Raw genomic sequence first — 14032 nt, forward strand, 5'->3', positions numbered from 1 at the left:
CAACTGTGATCAGGTAAATAGAGGCTTGGGTATGACATGTATAATTACATTTCTGCCTTCATTAATATGACTTCACGGAATCATGCAACTGCTTCATACTCGTATATCCACTAGTACCGGTAAGAATTTAGGTTTATATCACCCGACACTTACTTGTTTGTCAAGCCTATCTACACATCTGTGAGTGATCTTGTAGACTTTTGATCTACTCTTTTCATGCGTTAGGATAATTGCATATCAATGTACTATCATTTTCCAGTGGTCGGATCAATTTCTCAAAATTTGAAAATTTTAATTATCCGACTCCCTCTAAGTAGGAGCTCCCTCTAAACGGGACAACTCCTTTTAGATTTTCTTAAAAGTAATATAAAATATTTTTGGTAAATCAAATGATTTGTTTTTGTTTTTCTTAAGATGAATTGAAAATCTTTTTAGTGAGCTAAACTTAACTTATTTTCTCCCTCTAAAATTGTGACATATTTGAAAAATATTTACAATTTTATATACAAAAAGATAGATAGGTTGTTTGAATCAAAATTGATCATGCCGAGCGATTCGACCAGAAATTCAAATCTGGCATGATCGATGCTTTAGTGAAAAGGTCAGCAAAGTTGTTGTCAGATGGACTATCTTAAGCAAGCATTATCACATTGTATGACAAAGTTGAAGAGATTCAAAACCGAGATCTAACAGCTGATGCTGGATCCATCACTTGAGAGAAGTAGTTGGACGAGGTTAGTTGAGAAACGCTTGAAAGTTGTTGTTGAACCATTTAAACAAGGCTTCCCTTCCATGAAGTTTGTCCTCCCATGTCGCTTATGAAAGACTCGAATCCTCCATCAAATGGTTTAGCATCAAATAGCAAGAGTTCGTCTCCCATCATATGCGGGTGCCAATCACTAAGTACCTAATACTATTGATAGTCCTCCTTGATTGACCCTGCATGCACTAAACGTTCAAATAGACATGGGTTCCCGGGATACTTTTGTCTCGGGAAGGTCAACCGTAAATCGACCAAACTTGATTTTATTTCCTGAAAACCATTTATTTCTTGTTGGATCCTCACTTGATGAAGAATAGTCCTGAGGAATCCAAGTAAAAACTTGTTCCTTGGTTTTGAAAATTTTGGACTTTTCTTTCTTGATTTTGAAACTGTTTTTGGTGAATCCTCAGACTTTACAGTCTTAGGATCCCTTTTGATTTTATCCTTTTTGGATTTCCAAAAGGGTTTCTTTTTGTATTTTACTTTATTAACTTTGGATCTCACATCCATTTCACTGGGTTCACTATCAGCTTGATCAGTCCTTGAATTAGGGCTAACAAAAGCTCCTTTTGGGGATGACTAAGCCGCCTTTGAATATCAAGCTATTGCTTGAACCAGTGCTTGCAATGTCTTGCAAGGTGAGAAAAGTGACCACACACAAAACAACACTTTCTCCTAGGAGTGCCAAAGAACTCATCTGAACCATAATGTGGTTGGTGTGGTGGGAAAGGTGATCCTTGGAAAGGAACATGATTATAAAACTCATTTGTGTAATATGGATCAACAAAATTTTGTTGATAATGACCGTAGTAGTTGTTGTCACAGAAGTAGTATGGCTGAGAATTTCTAAATTGATTGGTTGTTTGAGAAAATGATCGTTTATTTGGTGGAACATATTTACACGAAGTACTTGTCTTTTCATTTTCAAAAACTTTGCTTTTACTTGAATTATCCTCAGTCTCACAACTTTATGATGAACAACTTGATATGTTCACCTCAACAGGCCTACTTTCGTTGACACATTTTTCAACAAAAATTTCATCACAAACGGTTTCATAATCTGAGTCAGAAGAAGAACATTCATTTTCATTGCAAACGTTTGTACAACTATCATCACTTGAATTTTTACAAAATACATAATTTGACCCTGACTTTAAACTTCCCAACATGGATTCACAAACTTTATTACAAACTGGATTGTTAATAGTTTTGGTTAGATCCACACATGATTCAAAACATGGTTCTAACTTTCTTTTTAGCTTACAACCCAGGTGAACCGTCCCACATTCACCACCATTTACATCACCAGCTGCTACACAAGACACATTGATGTCAGATTTATCAGATGATGGGACTGGAGCAGCAGTTTGAGAGGCAGCAGGAACAAATTTCACAGGCGTTGGTATTCTACCAACCCCGTATTCCATTTCTTCATCTGGAAAAGTATTATAGCTAAAGTGGGGCAAGCTGGTGTAGTTATCATTGAATGGTGGTGGTACGGCAGTGTAATCATACCCCAGCCCCGCTTTAACTTTAGTACTTCTCTGGGCTCCAATAAGATCATCTAATTTCTCAGATGATGCTTCAAATCTTTCAACTTGTTTTTCTTTTTCTTTCTTATCAGAAACTTCAAGTTTTAATTTCTCAATCTCTTCTTTTAAATTATTAATTATGTCTTTATAATAAATGACATTATGCTCTTCTCGAAAAATTTTAAGTTTAAGATTTGCTACATCATCGTGATGAGTTTTAATCTTTTCAACGTAGATCTTGTCAGCCTTTACATATTCAGCATTTAATTGACGAAATTTTGCATTTTCTTTCAAAACTTTGTCCTGAAGATATCTATAATATGTAACCTTATTTATGCAAGCTTGAGTGCACAGATTGTGATTTACCTCATCGATTGGTGATGTGTCGGGAATGATAGGATATACGTGACTGCTTTTACCGGCAGCACTTGTCCAAACTTTATTACTTGTCCCAACTTTATTTTCTTTGGACTGATTGTTCATTAGGAGCTTATCTTCCATTATTTCAAAAGACTTGATGGTAGAAGCCAACTCTGAGAGTGTCATGGTATACATGTTTGTGGTTCTTTTGATGGTAACCACATTAATGCTCCATGTATAAGGCAGTGAATTCAACAGCTTCATGTTGATCTGAAACAAACCATTAATGATACCGACACTTCTCATTTTAGTGACGAGTGACTCAAATCTGTTGATGAGAGAGGAAACCGATTCTCCTTTAATATGTGTAAACGAGTCGAATTCTCTTTTTAATATTTCCTTTCGGCTTTCTCCCATATCCAGATTTCCTCCAAGCTTAGGTTCGTAAGACCTTTTTTCTTTTCTTTTTTTTAACTTGATTAGATATATATATATTTTTTTTGAAAGAGAAAAAAATTTTAAGTTGTTTTTTTTGGTTTTATTTTGTTACAGTACTGAGTTGCTACAGTGCCGAGTCGCTACAGTGTCGAGTCTCTACAGTGTTTCACGATGAGTTGCTAAAGTACCGAGCCGCTACAGTGTTTCGCATGAGTTGCTACAGTACCCCACCGATGCGAAGCGATTGCTATAGTACCGTGCGATGCGAAGTGATTGCTACAGTACCCCCCCCCATGCGAAGCGAAACGATTTGCTACAGTACCTCGGTGCGAAGCGATTGCTACAGTACCTCGGAAGCGACTGCTACAGTACCCGATGCGATTTTTTTTTTGAAAATATTGCACCCAAACTTCCAAAAAGTCAAAAAGACTTTAGTATAAAAATCAATAAATCGGCCTAGATCTGAGTTTTTAAGTCGAATCTGAGCTCGGACACAAAAACTTAAAACACTAAAAACTTAGATTTGGTGATTCTCGTGTATTTCCAAGGTGTAAGGGACTTCAAAAGAGACGAGTAACACGAAATCAACTTCAAATCCAACAAAAACTAAGATCAAAACCCAAAAGTTTGACCCGAAAACCACAAAAAGTCAAGCCGAAAGCTCTGATACCACTTGCAGGTCCTCTAGATAGATCTCAAGACTTGACTCGGATCAATCCGTGTTGTTGGTTAGCGGAAATCACCAACGACACTCGGATCTCGTATCTTAGTTTGTTATTACAAAAGAGAGAAAATGAGAGGAGAGGTTTTGGAGAGAGAGAAACTTTATTTTCTTGAAGTAGTGAAGAGTTGGTGTGGAGAAATGGGTAGGTGACCTTTTATAGGGTCCTCATTTCTCCAAAACTTACAAAATAAACGTACAAAATAAACGTACCGAGTACGTAATACACCGACTAAAAGCAAACTAAAACGACATATACAATCCTAAAAACAATATAGAATATTGGCCCCTATAATCTCCCTCTAGGATTGAGTATGTCGAGGAACCTTCGTCAAGTTCTTTGCTTTGTCTTTATTTCTTGAAACTTAGTACTTGTCTTGATTCAGGATCTTGAACCAGATTGGATCTTGAACAATTCTTTATTTTCTAGTCTTGTAGACTTGAATTTTCATTTTATTTCTGGTAATGATCGGCAACAGCAAATTTTAGAAACATCAGATGCGGGAGGCTCGACATCTAATTTTCTTTTGTTGACTTTCTTGAGCCGACTGGTTTCTTTCCTTGTCTTCAGATTCAATCAGTTCCTTTTTAAGTTCAACCACCAACTTTCACGTTCTCATTTTCTTTTAAGTGCTTTAATATCTGCAACTACAAGCAGACTTGATCTTGATCTACCTGTCCATGTATAGCTGCACAAAACTTAGAACGATAAGATTCGCTCACAGACCCTCTCGAGGGTCAACTAAAAAAATAAAAAAAATAAAAAAAATTGAAAAAATAGTCCCTTGAAATTTGTTTTTTCTACGTTAAACAGGAAATGATATTATTACCGAGTAGTGGTTACTTTATAACTTCTTGGTGTTTTCAAAATATATATATATAATAAATAAGAACAGTGCCCATTAGACCCGCAGGTAATGTATGGTAACCAAACAGTTTAGATTCAGTAATCGTGTGTCGGTAGGCTCAGCCTTTGAGAATGAAAGGGCGGTTTGGTTGTTCACCTAATTGAACCTCTTAAATGGCCCGACTTTAGTGGGAAACATCTTAGGGGTTTTGTTTGTTTAACTAAGCTCGTGACAGGACTGGAATGAAAAGCCGGGTCATACTCAAGCCTCGAGTCACATGATCGTCTGTATATATTAGTTGTTTTATCTTTTGTATTTGTTTCTGTTCATGCAAAGCCATGTAATATGATTATTGGAAAAAAAATTGTAAAAAGCCAAAAGGCAGAAAAAGAAAAAAAAATAAAAGAAAGAGATGCATTTGTAATTGCGTGGCACTTAAAAGAGAGCTAGAGTTTATAGTTTGTATATGAGTCGAAATGTTTAATCATGTGGCAAAAGGTTTAAGTCAAGTTGGGGTGGCTCGGCCCGGTAAAACCATAATGGAATTGGTGAAGTGGCAGCAGGGCTTTTAGGTGTGGGTTCCACTTAGTCATACAAATTAATATAATTGTCACGCCTTATTTGCCTCGGTAAGTATTAGGGGCATGGGTTTAAAGTGGACAGCAATACCGGCAATCGACCTGATCTAGCTTATTAGGTGAAAGTTGGAAGGGGTAACGGGTCACTTGGTCTAATACTTATTTAACTCGGGTATGATCTTGTGTAGTATTCTTGTTCTAACACTTATTTAATAATAATAGTAAATAAATAAAACCAAGAGTTGTCGGTAGAACTCGGGTATGATCCTGTGTAGTATTCTTTTTCAGGGACGAAAAAGTCTTAAGTGTGGGGATATTTGATGTGTTGTAAAACACACGTATTTTTCGGACGTTTTATCTACGTATTATATTATATTTTATATGTTTTAACTCGTTTTAGATAAGTTTTAACTCGTTTTAGATAAGTTTTACATAATCTTATTCATATTGTAGGTTTTGGGTGAAAGAAGAAAGAAACCGAGCTTTTGGAGCAGTTTACGAGCATTTTACGCATACGTTTTCAAGTAAACAACTCAAGGCCCAGCCCGTATGCATCATGGAGGCCCAAGACCCTATTATATTATAACATAAAAAAAAATTAAAAAACCCTAGAAACACAGCTGAGCAGCGATCGCAGCAGCAGCAAGGAGGAAAAAGAAGAAAACGTTTTTTCGGCTTAGGGTTTGATCGTGTAGCGGCTAGGGAAGGAAGAAGGAAGCAAGTGCAAGCCTCGGGATTGATTCATCATCGTTTTACAGCAGCAAACAGCAGCCCGGAACACCCAATATCCTTTCTTTCATAACATTGTTCAACAACTTTAATTCTCTTGTTTAATTGTTAACTAGTTTTGCACTTGATTGAGAGATTGAATTGTTTATGATTAGTATTGATCATTGGATGATTATTATGATGATTGGTATGAGTTTAATGATGTGTTTATTAAATGTTCATGGCTGTCCAAATAATATGAGAGGCTAAACTTGTTAGTTCTACCTAGGAATGATGATTATTGTTAGTGTTTGATAGGTTTTATGGATTGTTTGATTAATAGACCTTAATTGCTATTGTAAAGTTTGATTTAGACATGAAATAGGTTGTGTTTAGTGGCTGGAAATTATATCAATTTATTGCATAAACCCCGTGTGTTGGTTGATTAGTTTTGTATTGATTGATCGGTGCACTGTTTGATTCTAGACTTTGTGTTTAGGGTTTGTTTGCGGTAGGTACCACCGTAGGGTTTTGTTGTATGATTTGTTAGATTAAGTGCAGCGGTTAGACACCTTCTTTGAGACCGAGAGGTGATAAGAAGTAGGGTCGTCTCATTACCTTTGCATGGTAGAATAAGGATTGCGCGAGAGCTAGTTCGTTTCTTGTCAGGTTTAGGTGTTTTGAGTGACTAGTTGATCTATTTTAGTTTAAGTTGAATTGTTCCTCTATCCTTGGTTGTGTAGTATTCATTGCAATTAGGGTCGAGTGTTGGTGAGACCGAGAGGTGATCTAGCATTAGAACACGTTAGCAATTGTTTCCCGGTTTGGTCGTTTTAGGCGATTTTGAGTAGTTTAGGCTTGTTGAGTGAGACCGAGAGGTGATCTAGTGAGCCCGAGCGATCCTTAGTCTTGTCATATTTAGGGACCGGTGTCTTGAAGTCTTTCAATCCATTAACTTGTTAGGCATACAATTTGATTCAGACCTAGGTAGACGTTTTTCTCCATCCTAAGTTAACACAGTTAGTTCCCCGTTAAGTTTTCTATTTTTGGTAAGTTTTGTTAGTTAGTCCAGTTAGTCCAGTTAATTAAGTGAAAATAAAAAATCAATTAAATATTATTCTAAGGTAGGTCTTGTCTAGGTTTAGTAATCGTTAGCGTCTTACCTGTCCACGTGTTCGATACTCGGACTTCCTAGGTCTATACTACTTGCGATCGGTACACTTGCCGGTTGTGTGTGGTTTTAGGATTTTCGTTTTAATATTAAAGCTTAGTTGCGAGGGTCATTATTTTAGGGTTATTAGACACACATCAGTTTGAGTATCCAAGTGTCAGGTTGGGTTTGGATTTACTCATGTATGGCTTTGAGGTTTGAATGTATTGTTGTGGTTCGTAATGAATCTTGGTTTGTCATGGTCGGGATTGCGATGGTCAAATTGTTGATGATTTGGGTTGTCGTTTTGTGGTTTGATTTTCGAGGCAATGCCGAGGAAAGCGAGAAGGCATGCTACGAAGCATGACACGGAACGTAAATATGAAATTCGTATAAAAAAATCAAAAGAAACTTTACATAAAAGATTCCTAAAATCGGAATCAATCTTTATAAATAATAAAGATGAAATCGCACGAAGAAAAAGTTGAAATCAAAATTGAAATGCTTATGAGTTTTCGCATTTCAATAATAATCTAATTAATCTTGGAATAAACATATGAAAAAATATATCAAATTTTGAAATAAAAACATGGAATTAGTACAAACTTAATATAAGTATGAAATCGAATTGAAAATCGAGTGTTTATGTACCACCATAACTTTTCGAATTTTCAATTAAAACTATAAAAAGGAATTATATAAAGAAAACGTATTGGAAATCGACAATTCATGCATCACCATGACTTTTCAAATTCTCAATTTAAAACACGCGAGAAAACGAGTATTGAGAAATCGACTATTCATGTATCACCATGGCTTTTCGAATTCTCAATTTAAAACACACGAGAAAATGAGTATTGAAAAATCGACTATTCATGTATCACCATGACTTTCGTATTTTCAATTTAAAGTATAAAAAATAATGAATATATCCAAATAAAGAAAACGAATTGAAACTCGATTATTCATGTATCATCATGACCTTTCGAATTTACAATTCAAAGTATAAGAAATAATGAATATATACAAATAAAGAAAGCGAATTTAAACTCGACTATTCACATATCCCAATGACTTGTCAAAACCAAAATATAAACGATTGAGTATTCGGAATCACACGTTGTATGAATCATCATAATTTGTATGCTCCAATAAAAATAAAAATGTGTAATCAAATCAAATCAAATCGAAAGTTGTGTATTTGTGTATCACCACGACTTGACAGACTTTCAGTTAAAACGTATAAATCAAGATGCGTAATCAAATCGAACAAAAAGCTGGTTATTCGTGTATCACCACGACTTGTTAGGCTTTTAGCTAAAACACATTCTAAAACATAGAGGGTCGGAGTCACACATCGCATGAACCACCATGACTTGTGTGACATCCTTAGGAGCGCAACCATATCCTTATCACAAACGGGACATGGTTACGTTTGAAATCATAGAGTTGCGATTCGTATGACGTTGGAGTGGAACGAGTTGGCTTAATAGGTTTCATGCCCTTCCCGAACTCTCCAGGTAAGAAATTAGGTCTAGCGTCTGATTGGATATATGTGCATTGCTTATCCTTAGGTTTCAATAACCTTGGTGTCAAGAGTTTGGGAAACAAGCACGTCCACCTTACAGTTACTATGAAATTGTCTCTAAGAACCGTCTCTAAGAAGATGAAACACCGAATTTTGAAATTTCTTGAAATTGCTTTTCAGAAAACTTGTTTTAGGCCTAAGCCTTGGACTTGTGTGTGTGTGTACTTGTGTTTCATGAGACGTCAATGAAATCAGCAGTATAGTAATACATTAATAGTTAGTGCATTTAAACAATCAAGTAAAGGCACACATAATTTTATCATGCAACCTAAACAATTAACAAATAAGCTATAGCTACCTAGAACACTACGGCTGATATCCTATCTTATAGCCACGGCTATGATACCAATCTGTAACACCCCGGCTAAATTGGAAACGCCTGAGTGTGACGTACAGATTACTCAAACACACACGACACTATTAGGTGACCATAATATTATTTCATTTAAATATTCATATAACACAAGTTTATCAAATAATACAAGTTGTAACAAATAAATAAACAAATGATAAGTTGTTCTTTGAATATCCTATAGGCATGTTATGTGTCTTCTAACTTTCATCCTCGTATCAAACCTGTAATATATGTATAAAATAAAGTCAGCTATGAACATAGCTGGTGAGATTCCCACAGTTTGATATAATACGTAAAAATCATACAATTCATGGACAAGTGATAAACGAGCAAGTAAAGTCCTTTCCAGTTGGTATCAACCAAAGTACTCGGGTAATCGCGCAAGTAAGGTCCTTTCCAGTTGGTAACAACCAATGTACTCGGATCATGAGGCCCTTTTTTACTTGATACAAATGGACCTGAGTGCAAAGCGGGGCGTATGATCATACTTGTTGAGGCTACCACGTGCAAGTAAATTCGAGCAAATAATCAAGTAACACACAAGTTCATATAGTGAATGAAGTTTTGTAGGATACATATGCTACCCCAAAATATAAAAACGTTTAAAAAGGGGTGGTGAGAAACTCACCTTGAAATAGAAGGATTCTTAGACTTTTCAGCTTCAGAACCCTTTGCTAACCTTTTCCTTTCCCTCTGGGTTACCCAAAATGGTTTCTTTGGTTTCACATTCCTTTTTGGTTTGAAATCCGTCTCACTGGCAGAAGAGTGAGTTTGGTGAGGCATTTCCTTAGTTTTAGCAGGAAATTTAGAAAATGTCCGACCAAAATTACAGTGTAAATCTCTTTGATGCTTGTGCCAGTTCTTGCAATGCTTGCTAGATAAGAAGGATTTCCACAAACAAAGCAACACTTTTGTTGGTTGCATTTATAGACATCTTGATCACTGAAATATGTGTGATATGACATGTAAGCATATGCGGGTGGGTTAACTCGTCTATAGTCTCTATCTGTTTGGTAATCATGATCAAATGAATGTTGAGCAACAAAATAATTTGATTGCCTAGGTTTTTGTCGAGAACAGTAGTAGGCACTATCAAACTGATCATGATGTTGTGAACTTTTGTTAAAATTTGTATTTTGAGAGAATGAAGCTTTCTTGGGTGGCACACATTTATAGAAAGTGCTTGGTTTTACACTTTCAAAACTAGTTTTCTCTTTTCTCTAAGTTCTCAATATGATGATTAGTTGATGAGCAACTAGGACTATTCTATTCATCAACCAGGTTTTCGACTGTTTCATCATAAACAGTTTCACAATCTGAGTCAGAAGAAGAACATTCATTTTCATTGCAATCATTTTTACAACTATCATCACTTGAACTTTCACAAAAATACATAATTTGATCTTGACTTTAAACTTTCCAACATAGACTCACAAACTTTATTACAAACTGGATTGTTAATTGATTTCCTTAGATCCACACAAGATTCAAAACGTGGTTCTAACTCTCCTTTTAGCTTACAACCCAAGTTAACCTTCCCACATTCACCACCATTTACATCACCTGCTACACAACACACATTGATGTTAGATTTATCAGATGGTAGGACTGGAGCAACAGCTTGTGAGGCCGCAGGAACAAATTTCACAGATTTTGGTATTCTACCAACCCCGTTTGCCATTTCTTCCTCGGGAAAAGTATTGTAGCTGAAGTGGGGAAAGCTTGTATAATTATCATTCATAGGTGGTGGTACCGCTGAATAATCAAACCCCAACCCCGCTTTCAGCTTAGTACTTCTCTGTGCTCCAATTATATCATCCAATTTCTCGGATGATGTTTCAAATCTTTCAACTTTCTTTTCCTTTTCCCTTTTATCAGAAGCATCAAGTTTCAAATTTTCAATTTCATCTTTTAATTTTGAAACTATGTTTTTATAGTAAATTACTTCATGATCTTTTTGAAAAATTTTAAGTTTCAAATTTGCCACATCATCACGATGAGTTTCAATTTTCTCAACGTAAATCTTGTCGGCTTTTACATATTCAGCATTCAACTTACGAAGTTTTGCATTTTCTTTCAAAACTTCATTCTGATGGTGTCTATAATATGTAACCTTATTTATGCATGCTTGAGAACAAAGATTTCTGTTTACCTCATCATCATGTGATGTTCTTGAACTTGCAGCTGTAGATGAAGGTGCTTCGCTGTGTAACACCCCGGCTAAAGCGGAAACGCCTGAGTGTGACGTACAGATTACTCAAACACACGTGACACTATTAGGTGACCATAACAATATTTCATTTAAATCTTCATGTAACACAAGTTTATCAAATAATACAAGTTGTAAAAAATAAATAAACCAATAATAAGTTGTTCTTTGAATATCCTATAAGCATGCTATGTGTCTTCTAACTTTCATCCTCGTATCTTTACTCATGTAACATATGTATAAAATAAAGTCAGCTATGAACATAGCTGGTGAGATTCCCACAGTTTGATATAATACGTAAAAATCATATAATTCATGGACAAGTGATAAACGAGCAAGTAAAGTCCTTTCCAGTTGGTATCAACCAACGTACTCGGGTAATCGCGCAAGTAAGGCCCTTTCCAGTTGGTAACAACCAATGTACTCGGATAATGAGGCCCTTTTCCACTCGATACAAATGGACCTGAGTGCAAAAGGGGGCGTATGATCATACTTATTGAGGCTACCACGTGCAAGTAAATTCGAGCAAATAATCACGTAACACACAAGTCCATATAGTGAATTGTAGTTTGTAATCGAAATAATAAATACTTGAAGTTTTGTAGGATACATATGCTACCCCAAAATATTAAAATGTTTAAAATGGGGTGGTGAGAAACTCACATTGAAATTGAAGATAAACGTTGCAATGAAAATCGAAAGCATGATAACGAAACCGAAGCGGTCGAACATGCGTTAAAGAAATCCGAAACGATTGAACTTCTCGAACTATGATTAAACCAAAAAGCAAAGTCTAACTATCAGGATTGAAAAGGTTAAAATTATTTTGTTAATAGAGTTAAGCATTATTTAATGTAGCTTTTATTATTTTATGACATTTTATATGATAATAATATTTTTTAAGCTTTAACCGGTTCTAACAATTTAAATTAATATTTTATTAATAACTTAACGCTAATACGAGAATTATGATATTTGCGAATCACGGATTTTAACGATAGTTTTGTCTCGAAAAAATGATTATGTTTACAATTTATAAAAAAGTAACGAGCTATAGTTAACGAAACGGAAAAATAAAATAATTTTATCGGGTTTAATGAAGGTGAACGTTAGTTTTTAGGTGAAAAATGTTAAACTTAAATTTATAAATAATTTATTTATGTTAAAATGATTTTATTTGATTTAAAATAATTTTTAATAATTTATTTGGTTTATTTAATAATAAAGACGACTTAAAAGAATTCGGTTCGTTTTCGGTCGGACCCGGACTCAACTTTAGGTTGGGTTCTTTTCCGATATGGTAAAAGTATTATATTTTAGAGAGTGAGATGAAAAGAATTAGTATTAGATGTTGGATAAATAAAATAAGTAAACCGAACCGAATAAATACATAAACGAGCCAAGCTCGTTTTTTATGAACTAACACTAATGTTAAATAAATAATATAGCATTAAGTTCTAAACGACCCGAACAAACAGAAACTAAAAAAACATACCCGGAACAAGAACTTAGATAATAAAAGAAGAAAATTTGAACTTTACGGTTTGACTTCATAAATTAAAGTAGGTGAAAATCACCAAAATGAGAGAATAACAACAATCTTTTGTAAATTGAGTTGTGAGGAAATGGGAAGGAATGAAGCTCTATTTATAAGTGAAGTGAGTTAGAGTTGTTTCAATTGTATTAAATTGGTCAAAATACTTAATGGGTCATTAATGTCATTTAAAGCTTGTAATTGATTATAAAAATTAAATTGTAACCTACAATTTAATTTCAAACACATTTATTATCATCATACAGAATTTTGACCAAGATTTAAATGTAGTAGGAATGTATTTTTCTTCATCTTTTAAAACTAAGTAAAAAAAATGTGACATAATTAAATAATAAAAAAAATATACTTTGGTTATGCATCAGTAATGTTATCTATGCGACATTTGAATAAAGTATATATATATATATATATATATATATATATATATATATATATTAGTAATAGTTAATATATTTAAATAACTTTTGGAAAAGCTATTACATACGAAATATGTAACATATGATCGTATTTATAACTAAATGGATCACCTCGACTAAGAAGACCAATTAGTTTTCAGAATATATTTACTCTTTAGTTCTTGAACTTTGAGGTGAAATCTATATGAAATAGAATTTATATAACTTGGATATTTTTATATTTTACCCGCACAGTTTGCAAATTGTTTTATCTTTAAAACGTTAACTTTTGTTAATTGCGTAAAATGAATTAATAGTGACAAATGATAACCGTAAATCTTCGGAATTCAATACGAATAGAAAATGAAGGTATGATAAACGACAAACAAGAGTATATTAAAATGACAAACCGGGTCGATTTAACGAATACAATACAAACTCAAAAATGACGAATGTCACATGAAGTACTATTAATAATATATATATTTATATATATTTATAAACATAAACCGAAAATTTGAAATGGGTTAGGTTTTCGGGTTTGAAAAGTAACGAATGTTACACGTTGTTTGCGGTAAAAGCCATTCCTGCCATGTTGAGGTGGTTCTGCAGCTCTTGAAATTGACCATCCCAATCCATACCGGTATGAACCTCTGTTTGAGAGACAAGGGCTGTTGAGCATGAACTTTGATTGCCCTTGTGTGGATGATTTTCAATCTTTGGAATCGAAGAGCTAGGCTTTTCCACCACGTGCTTCTTCCCACCTGACTTGCTGTTATCTTTGTCAGTCACTTTTGTCACAAGAATGTCGTTTGCAGGTTTGGAAGGATTT

Source organism: Bidens hawaiensis, unplaced genomic scaffold, assembly GCF_021521415.1.
Source record: "Bidens hawaiensis isolate Kalapana, Puna unplaced genomic scaffold, B.hawaiensis_p1.1 tig00025797_1, whole genome shotgun sequence".
NCBI lineage: Eukaryota > Viridiplantae > Streptophyta > Magnoliopsida > Asterales > Asteraceae > Bidens > Bidens hawaiensis.